General features: G+C 41.1%; 1 protein-coding gene and 1 long non-coding RNA gene across 2 annotated transcripts in view; one reads left to right on the top strand and one right to left on the bottom strand.

Moving 5' to 3' along the window:
* efhd1 (EF-hand domain family, member D1) overlaps nucleotides 1–27737 on the bottom strand; it is a gene marked incomplete at its 5' end in the record, with an annotated part of 106358 nt that overhangs the window by 62317 nt on the left and 16304 nt on the right. The gene's annotated exons all lie outside the window — the stretch shown is intronic.
* LOC307271178 lies at nucleotides 22361–23926 on the top strand. The gene is made up of 2 exons (XR_013845595.1): nucleotides 22361–22589; nucleotides 22918–23926. It is a non-coding gene; the product is annotated as an uncharacterized lncRNA (long non-coding RNA).

The following is a 27737-nucleotide window of genomic DNA, read 5'->3' as shown; positions in this document are numbered from 1 at the left end:
GCGACCGTACTGCACCGCGCGACTACGGCATGCACGCGGGAGAGTTAAACGAGCAGAAGCAAACCGACATTTAACTGGTGGCGATAATAAACGCGGTGCAGTTCTATGGGGATATTTAGCTGAACAGAAAGAAGTGCTCTGCAAAGCTAGAACAGTTTAAGACTCCACATCACCGTGGCAACACAACCTATCTATCAGCTCAGACAGCGCAGAGAAAAGTTTGATGAATGCATGAGAGTGATGGCCCAGCCAAGTTTCAGTAAGTGTTTACAGAAGTGCCACACTGTTACTGTCTTTGACCTTTGGAGAAATGTATTTAGTAATTTTAAGGGGAAAACACATTGTATTTATTATTTCAACTATTGAGTTATTTTTCAAACAGCATGCTAGTGTAGGCCAAGAAGATTTATTTTCTGAATTTTCAATGCTGCTTTATTTTTATGTTTTAAATTTGGAAATACATGTTAGAAAACGACCAATAAACTCTGTATTTAAAAAGAAATCAAGCAAGTAGGCTAAAAACAACCATTAATGAATTATAGGCTATCGCATCACAATAGGCCTATTGTCCACAATAATCGCACAACAGCCCCCCATCCAAAAAGGAATTTTAAAGTTGAATTTTCACTTTTATGTGCATACACATGTTGAGTGTATGGTCCATTATTTGTATTTAGTGTGTCTGTATAGTATTGCACCAAAACAGTAGAAGTTTTCTTTAATTGTGCTTTGTACTGCATGCTTGCACATCATTTGTACCTGCACATAGCAAACAAAATTGCACAACTGTAAGGTCAGTGTCTGTTGTATTCAAATAAACAGTTTATTTCTGTACTGCGCATTGGCATCTTTGAGCAAAATACCCCCCAAATGTTCGCCGCACCTCCGATGACCCAGGGCAGTGACCACCTTGACTAAGCCATTTTCTGGGGGAAACACTGATAAGTATGCAAATGCAATAAGGTCATTTAGCGCCTTTAGGAGTGACAATAGCTGCTTTTTTTACTGAATTGTTGGCTGAGAAATCGGAGATAGTGTGCCACGAAGCTATTTATGCTGAAGCGGTATTGCTGGATTTAGGAGTTAATGAGAGAATATGGCAAGCAAAAAGTTGACGATTAGGGAGTTTGTGTTCACTGGTGATACTCTGATTTTGTGTCCATCCCCTCTTAAGAATACTAGGAATGTAACCCGTAACGTGTCTTGATTGTAGATGTTAAGCTTTATTATGCCCTTCCTTCGGTGACCTAACTGTTTAATTCTGTTTTTTTTTCAAATGTATGTGTTTTTCCCTAAAATAAAAAAAATAAAAAATAAAGTATAAAAAAATAAAATAAAAATGTACTGACAAATGAAAGGCCTCTGATATCTGTTTTTTTTCCGAAATAATTTTTTTCGGGCCTTCAAAGATCAGAGGCCTATATTGAGCCAGTAAGAAAAATAAAAAAGATATAAAAGAAAATACGTTATTATTTTTTTTTGGGTGCAGCCCCCCTCTGCCTTGGGCCCCCCAAGCCTGTCCACAGTCCGACGGCCCTGAACGTAACTGACCATCGTCAGATGCTCATAATTACCGAGTAGAAGTTGAATGCGTCACAATTAGGGCTGTCAAATTAACGCGTTAATTTCGATTAATTAATCACAGAAAAATTAACGCGATTAAAAAAATTAACGCAGATTAATCGCACTTCTATAATGCCCTTTGACCCGGTGCAAAAGAGGTGAGATGATAGCGGAGCTGCACCTATATCTAGCGGACACGGCCCGCACGGGATTAAAGAGTAAAGAAAGAAGCAGGGGAAAGGGGCCGAGGGCTCTATGTTATGGGCTGCTCCGGGCAAATAAACATGAAGGTAGGAATAAGTCTTATGTTATTCTCGCAGTGTCTGTGCATTATTGATTTAGTGGGTGCCTAATTAACAATGTAGGTTCAAAACAGTAGGCCTATCTCTCAATCTTCCTCGTGTCTCACTTTTGTTTGCTAGTTGCGATCGTCTCAACGGACACCAGCCCCCTCTCACTCTTCCTAGCATATGCCTGTCTTTTTTCCTCCTTTGTGTGTGTGTGCGTCATTTAGCCTGCTTGTTTTTTTGTGTTTTTTTTCTTTCGGCGCTAGTAGTTCATAAATATATTTAATGTAGAAGCTTGGCTGAGGGGAGGAGACAGAAGTTACGAGAGACGGAGAGAGAGAGAGACGTACGGTAGCCTATAGGCCTACAGTTCTTTATAAACAGGCATAAAAGTGTCATATAAGTAGAGCTGCAACGATTAATCGAAGAATCGATTATTAATCGATTACTAAAATAATCGCCAACTATTTTGATAATCGATTAATCGTTTTGAGTAATTTTTTAATAAACAATTTCCAAATTCTCTGATTTCAGCTTCTCAAATGTGAATATTTTCTGGTTTCTTTAATCCTTTTATGACAGTAAACTGAAATATCTGTGTGTTTTGGACATAACAATACATTTGAGGACATCAACATGGGCTTAAGAAAACTTATCAACATTTTTCACCATTTTCTGACACTTTACAGACCAAAACACTAATCGATTAATCGAGAAAATAATCGACAGATTAATCGATTATCAAAATAATCGTTAGTTGCAGCCCTACATATAAGTGTGCAATTAATTTAGATTAATTAATCACAGAGCCTGTAATTAATTAGATTAATTTTTTTAATCGCTTGACAGCCCTAGTCATAATACAATTCAATGCAGCCTCTGAATGGTTGCATAGGCTAATGGAGCACTGTCAGACAGTAATATGTGTGAAACACATAGTCACTGTAGTAGTAACGTTCAGTTATAGCTACAGTAGGAACCGTTGCTCTACAATGAACTGGCAACTTTTGTTAGTTTTTTTTTTTATATGAACTGGCGACTTGATCAGAGTCAGCTCGGCCAGATGACAGCTAAAGTAGGCTCCACCCTGCGCCCCGTCAAAGGTAATGTTATGAATGATCAAGTACTAGGCTAATTGTTTCAGCCTCCCTCTGTAGTTTTACTCTCACCACTCTCAGAAAAAGTTGTTGATGGCCCCTGCTCTGCTGCTCATACTCCTGGCCTCCTTCTCAACTCTTTTCTGGTGTGCGAACTTGTGCTTTTTGGGGGGAATCCTCGCCCTCTGGAGTTCGCTCGCGCTCGCTTAATTCCAATGAGGAAGAACGAACCGCGGGGTGGACCAAACCAGTTTTTTAAGAAGGGGCCAAGGGGGTTATTGAAATTATTAACAATTGTGGGGCGACTGTGGCTCAGGTGGTAGAGCAAGTCGGCTGATGATCAAAGGGTTGGAGGCTCGATTCCCGCCCTGCCACTTGTGTCATGGTTGTTGTGTCCTTGGGCAAGACACTTCACCCACCTTGCCTCGTGTGAATGTCGATAGTAAGCCTGCTATCGGTGTATGAATGTGTGTGGGAATGGGAACAGGTCACCCTTGAAAAAGAGTCTCCGGTCTCAATGGGATTTACCTGTATAAATAAAAGTAAAAAATATGTTTTTATATTGTATGATTGTGGCTTTGTTTTAATTCGGACTCATTCGTATGATTATATATTAGTTCACTGTATGCATAATCATTTTGTCATAGATTCTAATAGGGGCTGTGTGGGCCCTAGCGGGCTGTGGGCCCTTAAAATCGTCATAACCTTTACCCCCTATACGACGGCGCTGGTTCACTCTTTCTACGGTCACGATGCATCCATGTGTGGAAGTGGTGCAGCCATGCGACGCAGCATTATATACAATCATATGAAAAAGTTTGGGAACCCCTCTCAGCCGGCATTATAATTGACTCTGCTTTCACAAAAAAAAAATAAAAGTGGTATGTCTTTAATTTACCAGGAACAGCTAAGTACTGGGATGTTTTCCAAACAAAGATTTTTTGAAAAGCAGTATTTGGTTGTATGAAATAAAATAAAATGTGAAAAACTGGCAAAAATATGGGTACCCTTGTGGTTTTGTTGATTGTAATGCCTGTAACAGCATGTAAGCTGTTACAGGCATTAAAGGCTACAAGAAGCTTTCCCAAAGGTTTCAATTGTCAATTTCTACTGTAAGGAACGTTGTCAGGGAATGGAATGACACAGGCACAGTTGCAGTTAAACCCAGGTCTACCAGACCAAGAAAAGTACAAGAGCGGCATATGCGGCGGATTGTGAGAATGGTTGCACACAACCCAAAGATCACCTCCAAAGACCTGCAAGAACATCTGGCTGCAGATTGTGTATCTGTACATGGTTCAACAAATCAGTGCAATTTGCACCAAAACATCTGTATGGCCAGGTGATGGGAAGGAAGCCCTTTCTGCGCCCACGCCACAGATACAGTTGCATGGAGTATGCAAAAGCTCATTTAGACAAGCCAGATTCATATTGGAAGAAAACGCTTTGGACTGATGAGACAAAAATTAAGTTATTTGGTCTTTATAAAAAGCAGATGTTTTGGTGCAAATTGCGCTGAATTGTTGAACGATGTACAGATACACAATCTGCAGCCAGATGTTCTTGCAGGTCTTTGGAGGTGATCTGTGGGTTGTGTGCAACCATTCTCACAATCCTCCACCTATGCCGCTCCTGTTTTTTTCTTGGTCTGCCATGCCTGGGTTTAACTGCCACTGTGCCTGTGTCCTTTCATTTCCTGACAACGTTCCCTACAGTCGAAATTGACAATTGAAACCTTTGGGAAAGCTTCTTGTAGCCTTCCCCTAAACCATGACAATGAACAATCTTTGTTTTTCAGATCTTTTGGGAGCTGTTTTGATGATCCCATTCTGTCTCACTTCAGCAGAGAATCAAAGAGAAGTGCAACTTGCATTTAGGCACCTAAAATACATTTTCTCATGATTAAACAGACATTTCTATGAGGTTCAAGGCTTAACAACATAATCCAACCAACTTTGTGTTTAAAGTCATCAGTTTTACATGCTGTTACAGGCATTAAAATCAACAAAACCACAAGGGTACCCATATTTTTGCACAGCCAGTTTTTCACATTTTATTTTATTTCATACAACCAAATACTGCTTTTCAAAAAATCTTTGTTTGGAAAACATCCCAGTACTTAGCTGTTCCTGGTAAATTAAAGATATACCACTTTTATATTTTTTTTGTGAAAGCAGAGTCAATTATAATGCCGGCTGAGAGGGGTTCCCAAACTTTTTCATATGACTGTATACTAGAGGCTCAACCTCTAGTCAGTGGAAAGTGAATAGTGACATAGCTCAGTGATTCTTGAGAAGTGGGACTAAACAGGGTGCAATGTTGAAAAAATACAAACCCTATGTTTAGGCAAATTAAATTACATGTATGTTTCCAACATATACTAAGCTACCGATACAACCTCCCAGCTTTTATCCTTTTTATCAAAATGGGCTTTTTACCTTGCCATTCCTTATTTTGTGTCAACACCGTCAGACACCGAAAACACAAATTAATTTTCCCTAAATTTATGCTAGACCCATGAGAAGAATTGTGATCACAAGTATTCACCAAGACTGACAGAGGCCACAACAAATATTTTCAAAATGTATATGACTATAGATATTTTATATCGATTTTCCTCTATGTTCTTCAGTTGAACTGTGTAATAGAATGTTTACTTTAAAATTAACAGCAATCAAGATGTGTTTCAAATTTCAAAACACATTCTCATGTTAAGTGACAGGTTAGATTTTCACATATGACCAACCATTCCTCAACCACTATGAAATATCATTATGTATTGTTATCATAATAATATAAATCTGACGGAGTTGACACATATCTGACGGAGTTGACAAGCATATCTGACGGAGTTGACAAGTATATCTTGATATGAATTTGACATATCGGACGGTAGTGACAAAAACCCAGATAACCATCAAATACGTAGGATAATCAATAACAGTGATTTTATAACAGCATATTATTGGTTGAGCGTTAATTCAAGATTCACATTACAGTCTTTCAATTAGACTTGCTCTAAAGGACTCAGACCAAATCGCCTCATTTTGTATATCATCCTGTACTTTTTTAAGAATCATCCATGACAAAAGAAGATTGTGAGTTTCCATAAATACAGTATTAGAAAAATTAAACCCTATTTCTGTATTTAATATAATTATAATAACTTGAAAACCACCCAAATATGATGCCTTCACATTGAATGTCAACTCCGTCATTGGCCTGTCACCACCGTCAGACAGGAAATCTGAGTTGACATCTGACTGTCACAACTTCAGCCAGTATTTAGGTTGCGTTCCGAATCGCATACTTTCTACTATATAGTATGTAGAAAAAAGATTTAGGATGTCCCGATTCTTGTGGCCAGATTTAGGATGGTTAGAAGTACCCGGATGTCCTACTTCATGCGGCCAAGATTGTTAGTGTTGAAAAGTGCATCCTATTTGGGCGATTCTGACCCACAATCCAGTGCGCACGTGAAGTGACGTCACATCGACGAAGCCTCCATATGAAAACAAACGGGGATGCGACGGATATAAAAGCAAAAGGCAAGATCAAGGCGCAATGTTGATGAAATAAGAGAGTAAAGTATGTCCCAATAGTATGCCTACTGCATCCTAACTAGATTCTTTTTATCGTCGGTAGTATGTAGAATAGAAAAAAGAAAGAGTATGCGATTCGGAACGCAACCTTAGTTTTTTTCATATGTCTGTTTCCTGGTTTTCCACTAACTCTCATGTCATTTCAGACCCTGCCACTCCCTCCTGCTCTGCAATAGCCGTTAATTACATTCACCTGGCCTGCCCCACACTCACCTGCTCCTCATCAGTTAATCAGCCCAAGTCAGGGCTGCCAAGTTTCACCAAAAGTTTGGAGTGAGATTTTTTGGCCGAGGGACCCAAAACCGTGTCCTCTTTCCCACCCAATAATTTTTGCTAGTGTCCTGCAAGTTTACATATTGTTCATAATCAATCAGAAATAAAAGACAATTGGAAAATGTGATAAAACATCAAAAATCTTATTAAAATAAACGAATTCATGAATTGCAAAGTCGTAGGACAGGTTTTAATTAAACATTGGGTGTGGACATATTGTAAGTGGGGGTCTGGGGGTCCCCCCCAGAATTTTTTTAGCATTAAACACTTAATTTCCTGCATTCTGGTGAATTTTTATGAAGCAATGTGTGCCTTTTCTGCATTCATTTTTATGTAAAGTAAAAGAGAACATTCACGGTTTCGCTGACACAAATTTAATTGAATAGCCTACAATGCATGTGTAGTGCTTTCAAATATCTCCTGTAGCCTATTGTTAAAACATTTGGTTAAACTGTAATAAAGGTAATTATTCTATATGTAGGCCTATTCAACATTGTATGGGTTATTTTTGATCCCACCCTCTCCCTTGAACCCCACATCTGTCACACTGTCAAAACCTCCTTCTATCACCTCCGTAATATTGCAAAGATTAGATCCTCCCTCACACCCCATGCTGCTGAAAGACTCATCCATGCCTTCATCTCCTCCCGCCTTGACTATTGTAATTCACTCCTCGCCGGCATCAGCACCACCTCCATCAACAAACTCCAACGTGTCCAGAATGCAGCTGCCCGTCTCCTCACTCACACCAACTCGTGGAACCACATCACCCCAGTCCTCAAAAAGCTCCACTGGCTCCCCATTTCATTCCGGATCAATTACAAACTCCTGGTCCTCACCTACAAAGCCCTCCACCATCTGGCCCCCCCATATCTCACTGACCTTCTCTCCCCCTATCAACCCCCTCGGGCCCTCAGATCCTCCTCAGCCAGTCTCCTCTCCACCCACACATCTAAACTCTGCAGCTTTGGTGACAGAGCTTTCTCCAGGGCAGCTCCCAGGCTCTGGAACAGCCTCCCCCAACATATCCGTGACTCGGAGTCCCTCACCATCTTCCAGTCCAAACTCAAGACCCATCTCTTCTCCTCTGCCTACCCCTAGTTCACCCACCAACCCAACATGTTATTTTTGTTTGTTTATTGTTTTGTTTTTGTAAAGCGCTCTGAGTGAGAGAAGAGCGCTATATAAATAAAATGTGGCGGAGGGTTTTTATTAGTTTTGTAGTGTAACGCAGGGGGGCGTGGCCATGCTGGTTTGCCAAGTGGCTGCTGCGGCTACGGGCTGCACACTTTCTTTATAGGTCCATGGCTGCACACGGCCATGGACCTATAAAGACACCGCGCATGCAGAAAGCATGGCAGAAAGAGGATGTCACGGAACTCAGTCCGTTTAGCTTTTCAAAATAAGACTTTCAAAGTAAAAGTACCAAAAAAAAATATATATATTACGGGGATTCATTTCTCTGCGTGAGAAATTGGAGGTGTGGCGTGTGAGCGTGTGAACTGGTTGATATGCGTGTGTCTCACGGCCAAAGCGTGAGACTTGGTGACACTGGCCCCAGTATATATCTCCCTACATATTCCCTCAGTCAGTTGCCAGATTCTCTTTGTGTCTCCACTCAGCTTTCTGTATTTATTCCTGCATCCTGATCAAGCCTGCCTGTTCGTGTGTTGACGCTAGTGATGGTGAGATGAAGCCCCGTGAATGTGTCGAATCTTTCTGGCCAAATGCTTCACCAAAAAGCCTGATCAACAAAGCCCCATTTAACAGCTCATTTAGGAATACTGACATCTGCTGGTATGTTACGGTAGTGGCTCTCTTATTTCACGTAGCGAGCATAAATAGTATATAAAGTGAGGCAGTCGCATGATTTCAGAAAACGGGGCTTCGTTTGTCTTTAGTCACGTGGTACTGTGACAAACGATACAGGCCTCGAGACAGGCTTCATCTGGACACGCCCCCTTTGCGCGACACAGGCTTCGGGGCTTTCGTGTCGGACCTAACATCACTAGTTGACGCACCTTTTCGATTTTGGACTTTCCCTTTTGCCTGCTCCCACTGGTATTGTTTGCTATGCCATTTGGCTACCTGGTTCGACATCCACTTCATTAAATCTGTTTTTGAATCTGAACCGTCTCCTGTGTCTTGCAATTGGGTTCTTGTCTGTCTTTTCCGGAAACCTGACACTGACGGTGTTGACATATTTAACGTTTCTTAAACAAAACAAATGGAATTAATCTAGTTAGCCATTTGTTTTTTCTGTTGATTGGTGCTAGTATGAACTACTTCAGGAATATAAGATTATCGAAACATTTCAAATAACTTCTTCAGAAATTATAAATCTGTTGTGACGCATGACTTTCAAGATTTGGAATGTAAAATATTCTAAAACTACAACACTTATCAGAGCCTGTCTGACTATAATGTACTCTGCAGAGGTAGAATGTGACAAGAGGTCCTTAATAGTGACAGCTGCCCCTTATCTTGGCTGATTTTTTACATTTTAATAAGGGCTGTCAAAATTATCGCGTTAACGCAAGGTGATTAATTTCTGGAATTAACGCGTTAATTTTTTTATCGCGATTAACGCATGTGCAGAATGATCCGCCCCGTGCATCCCACCGGCTCTGTACTTCAGCCACTCTAACGTTGTGGCTGACCCAGGATCAGTAGCTGCGCGCAGCCAAACATCCTTGGAAGGACGCGGTCTCGCGGTCTATGAAGGCCATAGCCTGTGAAGGCCGATTCCAAGGCCAACGAGCGTTGTTAAACGAGACTGTCTCCGCAGGTCTCCGTTTCGCTCTGTTTACGAGCATTTCCGGTTTGCGTAACAAGCCGTTACCTTGCGTGACGACTCCCCGCTCCTGTGCTGCCTAGCAACCCTGATTGCTGCCAACGGAAACAGCCTTGTCAACGGAGGAAAAAAGAAAAAGAAGTTGCCTACCAGACGAAAAGAAAAAAAAGTACAAGAAAGAAAGGAAGATAAAAGTTAAGAAGATGGAGCAAAACTTTGCTGTTTTGTTATTTTTTATTTTATTTTATGCCATCTCTGAAAAAACGCAATGAATCTTGGGATATGTTGGGCCGCGAAGGATACATCTGATGAAGCCTTCAAAACCCTGAAACGAAGGCTGCATTTCTCGGCCGCATATGAGGAGCCTTGCAAGGAGTCTTGCAAATGGAACAACCTTTGTGCGCCGCTATGACGCAATCGGTCTTCAAATGCAGCCTTTGTAGACCGCAACCCCTGTATTGAGATTCACCCAACGTCGGCTTCCTGGTCAGTCCCCTAGGACGTGTTCGCGCGTACACACACACACACACACACACACACACACACACACACACACCGCGGACTGTAATCAAGTTGTATTCAAGAATGCACAACCTATAGATTCACAAAATAAATATCATTTTATAGCCAATGTTTGCCCAAAGACATAGTAAAGAGACAGACCAATTGAATTATGGTGTGGTAGGTATATATTTTAGTTTGATAAATGTAGCCTATTTTCAGTATTAAAACCATCATTTGGATTTTCAATTAATAAAAATACAAATTTTAAGTGTACATATCCACCTTCAGTCCTTTATCTTTCCGTTCATACAACAATATACAGAGACAATTCGAAATTTTCGGGCATATTTCGAATGGTAAAATGAATCGTGATTAATCCACAGAATTCTGTGATTAATCTGATTAAAAATGTTAATCGTTTGACCCACCACTTTGAAACCATATAAAAACATGAGTGTGTTGAAGAAAAAGTTTTCATTGATATGAGAGATTATTTAGTGTTGCTTATGATGGAAAAAAGCACTTTTTAATAATTAAAGTACATTATTTTTAATAGGTTTTATTGCATATGAACGATAGAAACCCTCTCTGTGGATACACTGTTTTGGACGCCGTGAGAAGATAACAAGTGTCATTATTTTTTTGTGCTGTACGATTAATGTACTAGCAAGCGCGATGTGTGCTTGTGTATGGTCATAACTGCGCAAAAGGCCGCGATTTGAGAGTGTCTCCAAGCGTTTCTCTCTGCTCCGACTATCAGCTGCTATGTGTCGGCGGCTCTGCGCACGCGACCGTGCGTGACTGTGGGAGGATAAACGAGCAGAAGCAAGCCGATATTGGCGAAAATAAACGCAGCGCTGTTCTATGGGGATATTTAGCTGAACAGAAAGAAGTGCTCTGCAAAGCTAGCTTAAGACTCCACATCACTGTGGCAACACAAGTTATCTATCAGCTCCGACAGCACAGAGAAAAGTCTGAAGAATGAATGAGAGTGATGGCCCAGACAAGTTTCAGTAAGTTTACAGAAGTGCCACACTGTGAAATGCATTGTTATTTTAAGGGGAAAACACATTGTATTATTTCAACTATTGAGTTATTTGTAAAACAGCATGCTAGTGTAGGCCTACAATATTTATTTTCTGAATTTTCAATAATGCTTTATTTGTATGTTTTAAATTGGGAAATACATGTTCCTAAACAACCAATAACCTCTGTATTTAAAAAGAAATCAAGCAAGTAGGCTAATAATAACCATTAATGAATTATAGGCTATCGCATCACAGTAGGCCTATTGTCCACAATAATCGCACAACAGCCCCCCATCCAAAAAGAAAATGTTTAAAAGTTGAATTTGCGCTTTGATGTTCATACATGTTAAGTGTGTGGTCCATTATTTATATTTAGTGTGTCTGCATATAATTGTATTTTGTACAATTGGCAAACAACACCACACACCGCTGAGCGTGGCTGGGGCAGCTGTGGAGAGGGTCAGCAGCGTCAAGTTTCTTGGAGTCCACCTGGCCGACGACCTGACTTCCAACACCAACACCACAGCAGTCATCAAAAAAGCCCAGCAGCGGCTCCACTCTCTCCGGAGACTCAGGAAAGCTGGTCTCCCCCCTCCTCATCTCACCACCTTCTACAGGGGCACATACAGCTTCACTTCCTGGTTCGGGAGCAGCAAGGCCTATGAACAGCTACAGCTCAACAGGATAGTGAAGACGGCCAGCAGGATCATTGGTCTCCCTCTCCCTCTGCTGATGGTGGCCTACCAGCAACGCTGCACTCGCAGAGCCACCGCCATCATAAAGGACATTCACCACCCCTCACACAGCCTGTTCTCCCTCCTGCCATCAGGGAGGAGATACAGGAGCATTCCCTGCAGATCCAGCAGGATGCTGAGCAGCTTTTTTCCACAGGCTGTACGGCTCCTGAATGGACTGTGCCCCCTCCCCCTCCCCCTCACACACACACATACACCCCCCCCCCCCCCCCCACCACCATTAACTTGGGTACTACAGACTGACAGCCAGGAAACTGTCACGGACACTCCAGAACATTCATTCAGCACTTTATTCAGACTTATGTCTGTTTTTATTGATATGTCTATAAAAAGTATCTGGCCAAGGCCTTCAGAATTCCGAGAGAATCCCCTCTGTTGACGCTATTGGGGGCTTATTTGTTTACCAACACGGCGGATGCGCGCGCAGCATACATGCAGAAAGAACAGTTGTTTGACTGGTTGCCGTGGTTACCCGTTTGGTTATATTGCAGTTGCGGTGTTTCTTTATAGGTCCATGGTGTTAAGGTGCAGTGTGTAATATGACATCATCAAGAAAGTTCTAGAAAGTTCTAGAATGCAACGCTCCCTGGGTAACCCCAACCCTTTAGAATAATAACAGAAGCTACAGTGGCCTTCAAGGACAAGAACAATTCTAAATTTTAAACAATGCACCTGATGACATTCAAACTATGACACTTTCAAGATGGCGGCACTAGGCCTTGGTCCAAGATATGCAGAAATATGGACATATATGAGACCCTTTCTAAGGGAGAAAAAAAATATTCAAAAAATATTTTTCAGCCATTATGCACTAAATTAAATATAATTATGGATATTATAATTACTTTCTACAAAATCTGCTAGGAAATAAAACCCAAAATTCTACACACTGCAGGTTTAACAAGCAATGTTGTCAGCTTACTACAACAGTTTATCAGTGAGTGATAACATTGGTTATGCGTAAACATTAACACTACTGAATGGGATACGTCTTAATGACCCATACGCGTTGCGGGCAGTTGAGTGGATAAATGATGAGAAGAAATGGCCCCGACGACTTCAGTGGCCAGACTTTTTTTTGCAGATGCTGTTGGAGAGTGACAGTGTGCAGTGAGAAAGACCGGCAGACAGATAGACAGAGAGAGGGGAAGAGAGACCTTTATTTCATAATTTTGCTTTTTGATTTAAAGCTCCCATATTATACACTTTTCGGTTCTATTATACACCATATTATATGGTCTTAGTGGTCCCTAATACGTTTTTCTTCAATTTTTTCTTCAAAAAAACTTTCAGATAATTTATTGTACTATGCTGATGTTCAGCTAATCTCACAATGGCCTATTTTTTTTAAAAGAGCTGCAGCTCCCCTCGTAAATATACAATCTTTGAGCTCCCCCCGCCCCCTGTCCGGAAGCGAAGCCAGATACGCCTCGCCCTCTGTCTGTTTGTAAACGATGATGACGTATAGCCTGTTAGCACAGTTAGGTTTAGCCTACCCATGAGAAGAACCAAGTCTAGTGCTAGTAACGCACTTTGAACAGTTTGACATGACCTATCCTTGTCTACATGAAAGACTATGTTCATACAGATGCACTGACAGCCACACGCTAATGGAAACGGCATGTTCACAATAAAAATGCTGCAAAAGATGGTGGCTACTGCGAAGCTAGCTCGGGAGCTAGCTACTAACAATACCACTAAAATCAGTGAAAAAATTATCTTCAAAGTCAGACTTCTTCAGTATACCTTCCAATCCTTTGTCCTGTTAAAAACGAGGCATTTCCAGACTGGTGTGGGGAATAGAAATATGTTTTTATGAGCAAAAGCTGAATGCTTGTCCCAAAGCTAATAGCTATACACCAGTCAGGCAAAAATACCAATAAAAACATTTATTTCAGTTTCACTGTTTGAAAAAAAGCACAAGTAGCTTCCTATCCGTTGTGTTATTAAAAATGAGGCTGCTGTGGTTAAGATAAATTTGTGGATTATGCAACATTCATCATGTTTTGCCGTACTACAGGCATCTTGTCGCTTAGCAACAAGCAAACAACATGGGGGTGAAGGAATATTTTTCGAGAGGATCTCGGGGCCGTGGACCAATAAGAAATAGGGGGTGGACTGCACAGTGGAAGCTTCTGGCTTTCCAGTTTTTGACGTCAGAAACGGGGCGAATTCTGACTGGAGCATATTGGGTGGAGAGGTGGAGGGTTTCAGAAAAGGGGAGAGTGAGAAAAGGAGAGAGCTTTCTTTTTTTTTGATACTTTGGCAGTCTGTAGGCACACCGTAGACCCATAATTATGTTCAAAAACATCGGAAAAGTGCATTTGCACAATATGGGAGCTTTAAAAGTGATCATAACTAGCCTAGTGATCATCTGTCATTAGACTGACTCTTGCTGTCTGGGCCGTTGGGCTCACGAGCCGACCAGCTGTTTGAGACAGAGATGAAAAGGAAAGGGAAACTTATGGTGGAGCAGTTAAATAGTTAAATGAATAAATATTGTAACCAATGTGTTATCTACAGTAGGCTAACACATGTCGACCACACTCGGTTTTCGTTTAGCCTATTGATTTTTCCTAAATGGTATGATTTAGCCTACTTACCGGCTACACGTGTACACGTGCAAACCCTACTGCCTAGTCAAACACAAGGGAAGAGGACGGAGATGTATAACGTCTGGGTCATTGTAAATAAGCCTCCATTGCTTTCCATTGCTGTAGCCTTGTCTCCGGTCACTGTCCTTATTGTAAACATTTCACAACTCATTTATTTAATTATACAGCGGTGCATTTGGGCATTTCTAGCTTTATCACCATTCAAACAAAAAATAAACGGTTTGTGCATCCAACAGCACAACAAGACATGATTGTGGCTCTTGTCTCTTTCTGCGGCTGACATGCGCAGTAGAGCGGGGAGTGATGCTGTGTGACGTAGACTGATAAGGGGTCTATAGAGACAGTGCGGAACGCGTCATAATCGGAGGCCACGCCCATCGTGGGGGAAAACAATACACAGTGCTCCATTCACTTTATATTGAATGACACCCGTATTCGGCAAACAAACTTAATAAAAATGTAATACGACATGCCTTTCACAAATACACGTTACTTTCTTTAAAGCCACGACTCTTGTCTGTCCATACGAGCTGTTTTTTTGAAAAATTATTGAGTAATTTTCAATATCGAGACAACTCTTAACTAATGTATGCTAATGTTAGCCTTCTGCTGTATGCAACCCTCACGTATACTCCTTCCTCGCCAGGTCGGACGGGAAAAAACACCTCAATATTGAAAATTACTCAATTATTTTTCACAAAAACAGCTCGTATAGACCGACAAGAGTCGTGGCTTTCAAGAAAGTAACGTTTTTTTGTTAAATGGATGTTTGATTAAGTTTTAATTAAGTTTGTTTGCAGAAGACAGGTCTCCTTCAATACAAAGTGAATAGAACGCTGTTCAATGTTTTCCCCCACGATGGGCGTGGCCTACTTCATGCACTGTCTCTATGGTTGACGCTAATGGGGACAATGTTGTGATTGACATGTTCTTTAACCAATCAGATTTCTAGTTTTCCGAGTTGGGCGTATCCTTTTACACGACTAGGCCTTCTAGCTAGCCTTGTCGCAATCGGGAGGGAAAGTAGCCTACTTGAACTACCGCTAGCTAGCCGACATTAGCCTACTGTCCATGGATAGAAGGCAGCATGTTAGATCTCTTCTATTTTTGATCAGATCTTTTAGATGAGACTTTGTCGAAACACAAAGTGGATTACAGAGGAGAAGGAGTGGATTTAATGGCCAATTTACTGGGGAAGTTTTTTTATTGAGAAAGGGACCTTTTAAGAAAAGCTGGACATGGCAGGAGGATGTCCTGTTTTGCTGCCCTCTTCAGTCGCACACTACAGGAGAAGCCATCTTCAATGTCCTTGATACTTTTATCAACGAAAATGGTTTGTCTTGGGACCGATGCGTTGGCCTATGTACAGATGGTGCACGGGCAATGACGGGCCGTGAGCGTGGCCTAGCTGCTCGCGTCCAGCAAGTAGCTCCACTTGTCCACTCGCCTAAAACCTTTCTCGTCCAAATAACTAAATGTTAGGCTCTAACAAGTTACTGTTGCCAGGTACGGGTAGATTCATAGACTACAATATGTAGTGAAGTCGGAAATTTCCGAGTTCCCTGTCCAACTGGAACGCACCGTCAAAAGCCGGCTCATGACACACGTGACGACCAAACGTGATGCGATTGGTTGGCTAATCCAGTGGGAAGCTCCAATAGTTTTAAACTTCGACAGACACCCGCCTCCAAGTGAGTGAACGTTTGCCAATTACAGCACTTCCAGACCTTCTGTACAAATGAAATGAAGTTCGATGGTCTGGTTGGACCAGGCTAGGGTAAACTGAGACACACCAGAGAAATCAAGGAGGTAAACTGATCCACTTACTTTTTCCACTCTGAAACTACCATAACAAGACAAATTGTAACAGTTAGAATCCTGACAGCTAGCTTGTAAACCAAATATTCCAAAACTAATGTCGGACTAGTAACAGAATCATGGGGTTTGGTCAATTAAGCAAAACATTTTCTAAACACTTGAAAGTAACTCTGAACAAATAAAACATACAATTCATATTCAATATATAACATTCAAATGACAGATAGAACCAGTTAGATTAAAACACAGTCTGGGGGTCAGAACACAGGACCCTTAGAGCCAGCTAGTGTCTGGGGTTCAGAGCAAAGGACAATCAGAACCAGCTAGAACAGCCTGGGACTCAGAACACAGGACTAGACCCACCTGTCATTTTTCATCTTTTGAGTCTTTGATTAATATTTTTCTGCATTTGTTTTATTGGGATCATTCATTGAATAAAGACGTATTACATTGTACCACATACAGTATCTCACAAAAGTGAGTACACCCCTCACATTTCTTCAAATTAGGGCTGGGCAATATGGGCTAAAATCAATATCTCGAAAATGTTTTACTATATCTCGATACACGATATCTCGATATATTTCAAATCTCCTCTAGAGCACATCCTAAATGTTCAATTTAATTTATTTTTTGCACAACATCACACCAGTAATATGATTTAAATAGTCCCTGCAAAATGTGTCTGCACTAACAATGCATTAGGCTACATGAAACAACATCTTGTTTATATTCTTTAGTGCTTTCTATTGGAACAATTTGAAACTTGCACATGGCAAAGAGTTTGCACATTGTATTGATTATTCCACATCCTTCCACTCCCATACAATGGATCCAGCATTATTTTATTTGGAAAGTTTTTTCCATCTTCTGTTAATCTGTAAACTGAGAACACTAATTATGACTCATTACAACCACTTACTAATTGTTTATCACCACTAACCCCCTGAAGATAGCAGCCACACTTTAAATGCAGAACAGGTTTTGCTCCATAATAGTAGTCTATGTTTTATTTTATAAATATATATCGCCCAGCCCTACTTCAAATATTTCACTATATCTTTCCAAGGGACAACACTGAAGAAATTACACTTCAGTGTTTCCCCCAGCGCTTTATAGTTAAGGCGGCCGCCTTAGCAAAACCAGCCCCCCGCCTTGACTACTGACCGACCAAAAAAAAAAAAAAAATTAAATCTTTATTTTTTTTATTTTTAGTGCTGCACAATTAATGTACTAGCAAGCGCGATGTGTGATTTTTCATGGTCAGAAATGCGCGAAAGGCCGTGATTTGCGGTAAATAAATGTGCACATATGTCTCCAAGCGTTTCTCTCTGCTCAGACTATCAGCTGCTCTGTGTCGGGGGCTCTGCGCGCGCGACCGTCCCGCGCTGCGCGCGACTACGGCATGTACGCGGGAAACGAGCAGCAGCAAACCGACATTTAACCTGTGGCGATAATAAACGCAGTGCGGTTCTATGGGGATATTTAGCTGAACAGAAAGAAGTGCTCTGCAAAGCTAGACTAGTTTAACACTCCACATCACCGTGGCAACACAACTTATCGGCTCATACAGCGCAGAGAAAAGTCTGATACATGCATGAGAGTGATGGCCCAGGCACCTTTCAGTAAGTTTACAGAAGTGCACACTGTAACTGTCTTTGAAATGCATTTAGTAATTTTAAGGGGAAAACACATTGTATTATTTCAATTATTGAATTATTTTTAAAACAGCATGCTAGTGTAGCCATACAAGATTCATTTTTCTGAATTTTAAATGCTGCTTTATTTTTATGTTTTAAATTTGGAAATACATGTTCCAAAACAACCAATAACCTCTGTATTTAAAAAGAAATCAAGCAAGTAGGCTAATAATAACCATATATGAATTAATCGCATCACAGTATGCCTATTCCACAATAATCTCACAACAGCCCCCCATCCAAAAAGGAACTTTAAAAAGCACTTTGATACACATGTTAAGTGTATGGTCCATTATTTTTATTTAGTGTGTCTGCATGGTATTGCACCAAAACAGTAGAACTTTTCTTTAATTGTATTTTGTACCGTCTGCATGTTTGCACAAAATGTGCACATAGCAAACAAAATTGCACAACTGTAAGGTCAGTGTCATTCAAATAAACAGAACTATTTCTTTAGGGCGCATTGGCATCTTTGAGCAAAATACCCCCAAAATTTTCGCCGCGGCGCTTTGCGCCGCGCCTCCTGTACGGCTAGACAGTGACCACCTTGACTAAGACATTTCCTGGGGGAAACACTGCACTTTGATACAATGTAAAGTAGTCAGTGTACAGCTTGTATAACAGTGTGAATTTACTGTACCCTCAAACTAACTCGACACACAGCCATTAATGTCTAAACTGCAGACAACAAAAGTGAGTACACCCCTAAGTGAAAATGTCCAAATTGGGCCCAAAGTGTCAATATTTTGTGTGGCCACCATTATTTTCCAGCACTGCCCTATCCGTCTTGGGCATGGAGTTCACCAGAGCTTCACAGGTTGCCACTGGAATCCTCTTACACCCATTCATGACAGCATCATGGAGCTTGTGGATATTCGAGACCTTGCGCTCCTCCACCTCCCGTTTGAGGATGCCCCAAAGATGCTCAATAGGGTTTAGGTCTGGAGACATGCTTGGCCAATCCATAACCTTTACCCTCAGCTTCTTTAGCAAGGCAGTGGTCGTCCTGGAGGTTTGTTTGGGGTATTTATGATGTTGCAATACTGCCCTGTGGCCCAGTTTACGAAGGTTGAGTACACATGCTCAGCTTCATATCCAGAGGTTGGCTTTGGAAAATAGACCTATGAATACTGCCAGCATTGCTGCAGGGCTTGAAGGGGTGGGGGGTCAGCCTGTCAGTGCTCAGACCATACGCCACACACTGCATCAAATTGGTCTGCATGGTTGTTGTCCCAGAAGGAAGCCTATTCTAAAGATGATGCACAAGAAAGCCCGCAAACAGTTTGCTGAAGACAAGCATACTACGGACATGGATTACTGCAACCATGTTCTGTGGTCTGATGAGACCAAGATAAACTTATTTGGTTCAGATGGTGTCAAGTGTGTGGGGCGGCAACCAGGTGAGGAGTACAAAGACAAGTGTATCTTGCCTATAGTCAAGCATGGTGGTTGGAGTGTCATGGTCTGGGGCTAAATGAGTGCTGCCAGCACTGGGGAGCTATAGTTCATTGAATGCCAACAGGTACTGTGACATACTGAAGCAGAGCATGGTCCCCTCCTTTCGTAAACTGGGCCACAGGGCAGTATTGCAACATGATAATGACCCCAAACAAACCTCCAGGACGACCACTGCCTTGCTAAAGAAGCTGAGGGTAAAGGTTATGGACTGGCCAAGCATGTCTCCAGACCTAAACCCCATTGAGCATCTTTGGGGCATCCTCAAACGGAAGGTGGAGTAGCGTAAGGTCTCCAATATCCACCAGCTCCGTGATGTCTTCATGAATGGGTGGAAGAGAATTCCAGTGGCAACCTGTGAAGCTCTGATGAACTCCATGCCCAAGAGGGTTAAGGCAGTGCTGGGAAATAATGGTGGCCACACAAAATATTGACACTTTGGGCCCAATTTGGACATTTTCCACTTAGGGTGTACTCACTTTTGTTGCCATCACTTTAGACATTAATGGCTGTGTGTTGAGTTATTTTGAGGGGACAGTAAATGTACACTGTTATACAAGCTGGACACTGACTACTTTACATTGTATCAAAGTCTCATTTCGTCAGTGTTGTCCCATGAAAAAAATATAATGAAATATTTGAAGAAATGTGAGGGGGGGGTACTCACTTTTGTGAGATACTGTACGTGCCAAACCATGCCCTTGCCGACACCCCTTCAACCATCAACCCCCACCTCCAGCCCACATTGTCTTTTGTCTTATTCAAACTAGTCTCCTTGCTACCTTGAATATAATGGATTCATTAAAAGAGGACACAGACACTGTCTCACTTTACCCCACAGCATTTGTCTCACTTTACCCCACTGCCACAATTTCAGAAAAAACTACCTCTCAGCAAATCAGGCTAATCTTCAGTTATCATCATCACATGGTGTCATATGTTGGTAGTTCATCAACATGTATGATAGAAGTTTCTACCTGAATCAATTTGATTTGACACAACAATCGATTAAATTGACAGCAAGAAAATGTACTTTTACATGCTTACAACATCACCATGAGGACCATTCTAGTCTGAATGTTTAGATCATATCTCCATGACAACACTGAGGTGGGTGAATTTCTTTCTAGCAGGCTATTTTTTATTATTTGAGGTTGAAATGTATGAATAATTAGGGGCGCGGTCTCTTGAGTGACAGCTATCCGCCCATTGTCCCTCACTTCGCCTCGGAGGTATACGTCAGCTAGATGGGCATATCTCCCTCCCCCCGACGTCACATCAATGCACTTTTTCAGCAAGAGGAGTGTGGCGGAATAAAAATTTCACAAGATGACGATGAGCATAAACCAGGAGAATTGGTTGCATTAGGAATAACTGAGGTCAGCCCGGATGCTATCTATTTTATATACTATCTATGATTTGAACAGGTGGGGAGGGGGGACAAGGACATGTCTGAGCGTGTAGTAGCATGACCATACTTGGAAAATCCGCTTTGTGTGACGTAACGCAAATCCAGGAAACTACGCACTAAAGGTGCGAACACACTACACGCGTTACCCGCGTAACGCAGCTAAAATGTTGCTTGATAATTTTGTGTCAAAAATGGTTCTACGCGCGTAACGTGCCTAGTCTCCCTCCCGATACTGTATTTCCCCTAATCAACCATGGCTGCGATCAGACCCGACACAACAGCGTGCATGTCCGCACAAAAACAACAACAACACGGCCAACAACTGTGCCAAAAGACAAACTGAACAGCACAAATAGCCTAGCATTAAAACAGCATTGCATATTCACGGCAGCTACATAACAAACACAGTTACAGCAGCATCGGTGCACGGCGGCACAACATAAAGGCAAGAAGCCAACATTACCCTACCTGGCTGTGACAGGGGACCGTGGCTGGCGTAGATCAACACCGGTGCTTTGCTATAGGTACTTGTTGTGAAAGTCCCCCGGACATAGCCGTCATGTTTGGGTTCATAATATGAGGCGCTAGCCGCCCGCACACAACCGGGTGAGTTAACTAATGCTATACGGCGCTAACTTGTTTTATCGGCTAAAGCACAGCCGCACATATTCACTGAATTAACCAGGAAGTCCATTCTCCTGGTTTATTCTCCCCACGTCTTCTATTCCCGAGCTGCTGTCATACAGCACCGGGCCGCCTGTCACACTGTCACCACAACAGCATGGCAAAAAAAGTGACGTTGAACCCCCCCCCCCCTCCCCTCCCCATATTACGGTTAAATGTGTAGGCCTACACTCAAAAAATTGCAAGCTGTAATCGTTTAGACATTGTTGTAAACCAAGTGTAGGCTGCTAGCCTAGTACAAGCTTTATTTTTTTATATTTTCAATGATTAATATGCGTTTGTTTTAAATTGAGATCAGGTTTCAGAAATATCAATAATCTCAAATTTTCTTTGAAAACCAAGAATCATAATACCATTTATTTATTATATTGCATCGCAAATCGCAATATTGGCCAGTATAGTCGCAATCAAACAATTTCTCAAAAACGTACAGCAGTAATTGGGTGCACCCAAAATATATGCTGGTGCACCTAGATGAAAAAGTTAGGCGCACCGGTGCACCCAACGAAAAAGTTAGTCTGGAGCCCTGCCAATCATGTTTTGCACGTGAAAAGGGCAGCCAATAAGGCATTTCCTCTCGTTTTCACCACTCTTGAGCTATATGGTCTAGATGCAGCCGCTGCCGCCTACCAGTGCAGCTCGGCCAAACATGCCAAAAACGCCCATATCTGCCAAACACGCCCATATCGGCCAAAAACGCCTACAGCTTGTTGCTATGGTTGCTCTGCACTAAGCTGTGTGACGTTCTTCCTGTTCCGTTCTGTTGGTTAATATCGCGCTAGCCAGCTAGCTGCTCTTGCTGCCGTCGATGTTGAGACCATTTCACCAGCAAAATGTTTAAAACAGGACATTACAGCACAGTTAAAAACAAGAGAATCAGCATCCGCAACATTAAACATGAATACTAAGTGCTCATAGTACAGGAGTTACGTCTCCAGCGAGAGTATGGATTACAACAGTCAGCTGGGACTGAAACAGACACCCCCCTGCTCTTCTATATCAGGTAAGTCAATACAAATGTTTTATTCGCCTACTTCGTTACCTAATGTTATGTTTGAGTTATTCAAAGGATTTTGTTGGTTAGAAAATAGCTTAACGTTACAGACCAAATAGCTTCTTTATAAGTCTTATCTGAATGATAATTAGTATATGATAAAAATGATTAACATGTGTTTGTTTGTATATATTAAATTAGACTGGCATCTGGTCAGCATATGAGGTAACAGGTTAGGTGTTACTGTTAACATTATTTTGGTGGCAATGTATAATTTATTTGACTATGTTAATTAATGACTAACATGATTTTTATGTGATGTGTCTTTTGTGAATAGATTTGCAAGCTACGAACACCTGATGACATTTTGGAGCTTTGCATCAACAAAATGGTCTGGGTCTCCATAGCCAAATCAGCTGCCTAAAGAAATTAAGTTGTCACACCTGCACGTCCTTCAAGTTCAATGGTGCTTTGTTGGTAGTTACATACTTTATAATACATAAACAAGATGTCATTGTATTTGTGTAGACTTAAAGGCTAAACTAGCGACTCAGTCCCCTCAAATACATCAGTGTAATTAAGTGACTGTTTTTCTCTATTTTTAGGTGCACATGAACTTTGTACAACATTTTGTCAAAATCAATGAATATCTCCTCACAATATGCTACCTGTCCGTACTGTCTGAGCGCTGAACAAAAATCTGATGTTGATACACAGCCTACATGCTGTGTTTTCGCACATCATTCTTTTTAGTTTTAGTTTTATGTTTCTGTGTACCTTGTGTTAATGTGTATGCTTTACTGCACTGCTGTGTGTCGGCCATGACCCTCTTGAAAAATACCTTTCAGTCAGAAGAAATGGATTAAGGGCAGTTATATATGTTTGATTGCAATGAGCCTCATGAGAGACTCTGCTTCTGTTCCACATAGCGAGTCTCAGAGCTATACATCTGAACATATTTAGTGGGCTTTTTCAAAAAGCTCCAGCTCTTCCATACGTGCAGTAATCACAATTAAACAGTACTTGCTGGGTTGCCAAGGTGGTTGTCCGCAGGTTTGGGGGCTGCCTTTATTTAATATATTGTGTATTTTCTGATAACGAAGGTTTTTTTTGTCCCAGAGAGCCTGCAATTCATATCAAATCAAAGATGTCACTGACCAATGGGTCTGCCATATTCAGTGTCAAAAACTTCTTGTCTGTTTTTGCTACACTTTGCATTTGATGATTTCCCACAAAGTGCAATGTTTCAACATATTTTTAAAACAAAACTCATTTTCATATCATTGTTGAGAAAATATATTCATAATTGTTTTGTCTGTAAATAAACTATTTGAATATTTTTGTCATTGAAGTCCATCATTTAAGAACCTGGGAAAGTGTCTGACTACACAACAACAAAAGCAGAACAGTTCATCAAAATAATATATTTTTTTTAAGATACTTAGACACTTTACAAAAAAAGTGCATTATGCACATACAATCAGTATGGAAAAGCATGTGAGATGTAATATTAATAATACTTATATAAATATATAGCCTATATATAACATTATTATAATTTAATAATACTTCAGTCTCTTATAATATTATTAGCGACTGAAGGCTATTTACTTTTTATACAGTCACATAACTGTTAAATCTAAACTTTCACGAAGCATCTCGGTCCTGGGTAAAGGAAAGCATATATTGGATCACAAATCATTGCATATTCTTTACTGCCCAATGATCTTACCTTATTTAAATTACTGTGTGGAGGTCTGGGGGACCACTTAAAAAAGCTCACTGCTGCAACCACTAGTCACACTTCAAAAACGAGCCATAAGAATAATCAATAAAGCTGGATATTATGATCACACCAACCTCCTCTTTTTTCCCGCATCATAAAGTTCAAGGACCTGGTTGAATATCAAGTTACACAAATCATGTTCAAAGCTAGAAACAAACTGCTACCAGGTAACATTCAAAAACTTTTTTTTGACAGAGAGGGGGGTTACAATTTGAGGGAACAGTTAAACTTTAAGACACTGGCTGCACGCATGACTTTAAAATGTCATTGCATCTCAATTGGTGGTGTGAAACTGTGGAATGGTATGAGCACGGAGCTAAAGCAATGTCCAAACATGATTCAGTTCAAAAAAAAATTCAAAGCAATGATTTTTAACAGGGATAAGGGAGAGATTTAAGACGGAAAGTATGTATGTGTGGATATGGATATGTGAGTTGTACAAATATGGAGATATGGACATATGAATTGTGTTGATGCATATGGTGGATGGATGTATTTTTGTATGTATGTATAGTGGATATTTCATTTCATTTTTCGTTTGATTTTTGTTTATCCTCAGGAGACCAATTGAGGGGTGGCCCTCATTTGCAATGGTGTCGAGTATATATGGATATATGGATTGTATAAATATAAAAATAATAATAATAATATAAAAAATTATTATAAAGTTATTGAGCTGTGGAAAAGGGGTTGGATCAAATAAGTTTATACTTCTTCCTACTCCTTTTCAGGCATATCAATTCAATATGTTATTTGTTTATTTTTTGGTTTTTTTTGTTTATTTTTATTTGTGAAATCATTTGAACATATTTTTTATTGTATTTTCATGCTTTTAATTTGTCTTTTTTTGATATGTCTGAAATAAAATTGAATCAAACAATTGCATAGAAAACCGACGTGATAATGTTAAGTCTAGCAGTAATCATACATGCTCACAGTTTCAATAAGCACTACTCATAAAAGAGGGGTACTACAACTGCTAATAGGGATGCTAAAGGAACACTAGAGCAGAGATATCTCCTGCTCTGTCCGCAGCTGCGAGGGACTGCTGCGCGAGGACTCTGCCGCCTGTCAGTGCTCTACGAAGGGGGACAGGCAGGAGAGACACCCGCTGATCGTTGATTAGAGTAAAGAGCGATACTTGAGCGAAAAAGTCACCAATAACACCAGAAAAAGTAGCTAGATTTGTCTCTGGTCGCTTTTTTGAAGAAAACGTCGCCAGAGGTGTCTGAAAAGTCGGTAAATATAGCGACAACATCGCTAAGTAAGCAACAATGGGACTGAGCTGCGGGCTTGAATTAGTTCTGTAGCGTTACGCATGCGCACGAGCTGTAGGCGTTTTTGGCCGATATGGGCGTTTTTGGCAGATATGGGCGTGTTTGGCATGTTTGGCCGAGCTGCACTGGTAGGCGGAAGCGGCTGCATCTAGACCCTTCTCCTCTTGAGGGCACTTTAGCGCGCTTTTTCAACCATTGAGCCACGAGGGGGGGCGGTCGGCCCCCTTGACCCCCCCACCCCCATTGAGTCCGCCACTGCCTCAGGTAGGCTACAGGAATTTTCTAATTAAATTAATTACGAGGTAAATTCACTTATTATATATGCAGGGGCGGTTCTACAGGGGGGCAAGCTGCCCCCCTAACTTTTGCATTCTGAAAAATGTACTTGTAAGAACAAACCGCCACTATGTCAACAAGCCTCTCAAATAATTGAAACAAACAATAAATTGAACAAAAGTAAATAATTTTGAATCTAATCTTATGCCCTGCCCCTCAAATACTTAGCCACGGCCCTGCATCATATGCGCATATCAGCGATCACACAGTTTGTCACACACAGCGAGTCAGCGCGCTGCTGTGCCATGCAGCCCGGCGAAGACCAACTGACCTGCTCCGAGCATCTGAAGGTGAAGTCAGTTTACCCTCGTGAATTTTAAACACACCAATTTAACTAAATTTGTAATTAATGTAATGCAATGTAAAAGTAGCTAACTCATCAATAAGAGCACACCCATTAATCGTTTGCCAAAAGGGAAATCACTCGCTTGTGACTTGTAGGAGCATATTGCCCTTTTATTAATGTGTAGGCCTATTGTAGAACAGGCAAGAGCTTGATAAAAATATTTAAAAAAAACGTGCATGTTCGGATGCATACAATTGAGAGAGAGAGAGCGAGAGCGAGAGCGAGAGCGAGAGCGAGAGCGAGAGCGAGAGCGAGAGCGAGAGCGAGAGCGAGAGAGAGAGAGAGAATGGGAAAAACATCCAATTGAAATTGCAAACACCGAATTTTGTAAAAGCATTCTGCAGGTACACAGGACAACTACCAACAATGCCTGCAGAGCTGAATTAGGCCAATATCCACTACTACTAAAAATCCAAAAAAGATCAATTAAATATTGGCTACACCTAAAACAAAGTGAACCCCACTCCTTCCAGCATAAAGCCCTGCAAAGCCAAGAGATGAACAGGAGTCCCCTCACTCAGCTGGTCCTGAGGCTCTGTCCACAGACAGGTTCCCCATCTGCTCTGCCTCAGGACCAGCCTGAGAACAATTAGACTCAACCAAATTATAAAACATCAGAAACAAACCTACCTCACCCATTGGAACACTAAAACACAAACACAGAGCAAAATGCAGTGTTATCTGGCCCTAAACACTGTGGTACACTGTGGCCCCCTACCTGACCACAGTGACTGATATTAGACACAGAGTGATGTTGACAAAGTACAGACTGAGCACTCACAGCCTGGCCATCGAGACAGGCAGATACAGGAAAACATGGCTGCCCAAAGAGCAGCGGCTGTGCCAGCAGTGTGGAGAAGCTGCTATAGAGACTGAGCAGCACTTCCTCTTGCACTGCCCCAAATTTAAAAATGTTTGCGAAATATATTTTAACAGATTCGGCCAAAAACACCCAAATTTTAGAAGCTCCCCTGAAGAGCAATTTAGAATAATAATGGGAGAGCATAAAGAGAGCTCCGTCCTCGCAGGACAGTTTATTTCGGCTTGCCACAACATTAGGACATAATACACCAGGTCTCACTGTTTAATTATTTTTTTATTTTTTTATTTTTTTTATTAATGATAATCAATAAGATCTAATATGTAAATAAGTAGTTATTCTCGATATGATATAGTTATATCTATGTATTGTTATATCAGGATGTTCTTTTTGTAATATTTGTGAAAGACTGTTCTCTTTTGTTATTATCTGTAATGCTTTGGCAATACTGTTTGCAATAATAGTCATGCCAATGAAGCTCATTGAATTGAATTTAATTGAGAGAGAGAGAGAGAGAGAGAGAGAGAGAGAGAGAGAGAGAGAGAGAGAGAGAGAGAGTTGCCGTTTCTGAGGCATTAAGTTACTACAGTGA

This window comes from Ammodytes marinus, assembly GCF_949987685.1.
Source record: "Ammodytes marinus genome assembly, chromosome: 3".
In the NCBI taxonomy this organism is placed as follows: domain Eukaryota; kingdom Metazoa; phylum Chordata; class Actinopteri; order Uranoscopiformes; family Ammodytidae; genus Ammodytes; species Ammodytes marinus.
Note: the sequence above shows the minus strand (reverse complement) of the source record. Positions and strands in the feature narration are given on the sequence as shown.